Raw genomic sequence first — 2,797 nt, forward strand, 5'->3', positions numbered from 1 at the left:
CCTTCCTAGTTGTTCTTGGAACTCTTATGATTAAATCTTTCATGAAAATCTTTTTCAGAGTGTATTCCTGCGAAACTCAATTTAAAAGGGTTGGTGATAGTAGTTGGATCCTATTACTACAAGTGAATTACACAATTATACCCTGAATTGAAATAAATGATATAATAGAATTAACATTAATTTTTTTTCAATTCATTAGGTCCAAATTATTATTTAAACCTTCTAATCTAATGGCATTATATAGTCATATGTGGACAGCTTGAAAATGCCTTAATTTTTATCTTTCTGCAATCACTCTTAGAGAAGTACATAAAAACCTTTGTATCTGCACTTGGAATATTTTTGCTTGTATATTTTTTAAAAAGTAAAATGTTAATGCTAGCCTTGTTTCTTTAATCTAGAGGAGCTTCTGAGCTAAGTAATCTTTGAGAAAATAGATATGTAAGTGTCAATATGGTAGAATTGGAAGAAAGTTCCAGGTAGAGAGAAAAGCAAGTACAAGAGCTTGAGGGCAGAAGCATGCCAGTGCCAGGAAGAGTAAGTGGCCAGTGTGGCTGCAGTGAGACGTGTGGGGCAGAAGTGGTAGAAGATGAGATCAGAAGAGTGAGTGAGTGAGTCAGATCATGTAAGTCCTTCCCGTCCAAGGAAAGGACTTGGTTGTTGTTTCTGAGTGAATTGCAGAGCTCCTGGAGTTTTGCAAGCTTAGAAAGGGCATGATGCGATTCAATCCACAGACGAATATTCAGTGTAGGCACTGTGAAGTTTCTACATGGCAAAGATAGAGGTTGAACACCCAATGGGGAAGGTATCATGTTGTTTCCAGAGAGAGGTGATGGTGGCTGGGTGTAAGAAGAGTGCATCAAGGGGCTCCAATTGCAGCATTTATAGCAAAAGTAGAACATGCAGGATTTCCTCATGATTCTGAAGAGGAAGAAGGTGAAAACTAAGAGATGACATTGAATCATAGAATCGTAGAGTAGAAATGTTGGAAAATAATAATCAATACAGTTAAAGGAATGAGCAATGGACTGTACTGAGAAAAATACATAAACATTGTAGTAAATAATAGATGACTTTTTAAATGTTAGAATAAGAAAATTTGACTTGAATCTGTAGGCAGTAGGAAATCAAAAAAGGGCTTTGAGTGGAGGAGTGTAATCTTATAGTCATGCATAGCTTAACAGTGGGAATGTGTTCTGAGAAATACATCGAGTGATTTTGTCCCTGTGTGAATATCAAAGAGCATGCCATAATTACACATGCCTAGATGGTATAGCCCATTGTACACCTAGACTCTATGGTAATGCCTATAGTCCCTAAATACTTACGATTGTGTTACAATTGCCTTCAGGATTCAGTACAGTCACATGTATTTAAAAGTATATGAACATAGGAATGGTGCATTAAAAATATGGTATGGAAGATTTAAAAGTGGGACACCTGCATAGGGCACTTACCATAAGTGGGATCTTGCAGGACTGGAAGTTGCCCTTGGTGAGTAGAGTGAGTGAGTGCTGAATGAACGTGAAGTCCTAGGATGTTGCTATGCACTACTGTAGACTTTATAAACACTGTACACTAAAGGCACACTAAGGTATTTGATATGGTATGGCTGTGTTCCCATCCAAATCTCATCTTGAATTCTGATGTGTTGTGGGAGGGACCTGGTGGGAGGTAATTGAATCATGGGGCAGGTCTTTCCCATGCTGTTCTCATGATAGTGAATAAGTCTCACGAGATCTGATGGTTTTATAAGGGAGAGTTTCCCTGCACAGTCTCTCTTTCTTTGCCTGCTGCCATCCATGTAAGACATGACTTGCTCCTCCTTGCCTCCCACCATGATTGTGAGGCTTCCCTAGCCACGTGGAACTGTAAGTCCATTAAACCTCTCTTTCTTTTGTAAATTGCCCAGTCTCAGGTATGTCTTTATCAGCAGTGTGAAAACAGACTAATACAACATTGAAAATATTTTTTCTTCAGTAATAAATTAACTTTGGCTTACTGTAACTACTTTACCTTATAAACTTATTTTTTAAACATTTTTACTCTTTTGTATTAACACTTAGCTTAAAACACAAACACATTGTACAGCTGTACAAAAATATTTTCTTTATATCTTTATTCTGTAAGCTTTTTCCTATTTTTAATTCTTTTTATTTTGTTTTACCTTTTAAACTTTTTTATGATAAAATAAGACACAGACACACTTATTAACCTAGGCCTATACAAGGTCAAGATCATCATTATCACTGTCTTCCACCTGCATAGCTTGTCCCACTGGAAAACCTACAATGTCACTAGGCAACAGAAATGTTTCACCTCTTTTATAATCTTATGGGACCACTGTCTTATTGGCTGTCCACTTTTTACTGAAACATCGTTGTGCAGCACATGACTGTATTATATAATATATATTGCATCCTCTTTTTCGGACTTCAAGTGGAAAAGTGCAATTTAATCACATAGCTTGAATCATGACCCGTTGGTCTATGCAGAGCACTCAGTAGTTTTATTCGACCCTATGTATCACCCTCATGCATAGCTCACATCCTCCTGCCCTCAAAACACTCAGAAGAAGAAACTGTCTTCATCTTTATGTTTAAATTTAGGAATGTTAAGATTACAACTTCTTTTCTTTTCTCTTTTCTCTCTTTTTTCTCCTTTCTCTTTCCTTTCCTTTCCTTTCTTTCTTTCTTTTCTTCCTTTCTTCATTTTTGACAAGAAATAATTGTATATATTATGGGGTACACTGTGATGTTCTGATATGTATATACTTTCTGAAATGATTAAGTTAAGC

Source organism: Papio anubis, chromosome 14 (genome assembly GCF_008728515.1).
Source record: "Papio anubis isolate 15944 chromosome 14, Panubis1.0, whole genome shotgun sequence".
NCBI classification, from domain to species: Eukaryota; Metazoa; Chordata; class Mammalia; order Primates; family Cercopithecidae; genus Papio; species Papio anubis.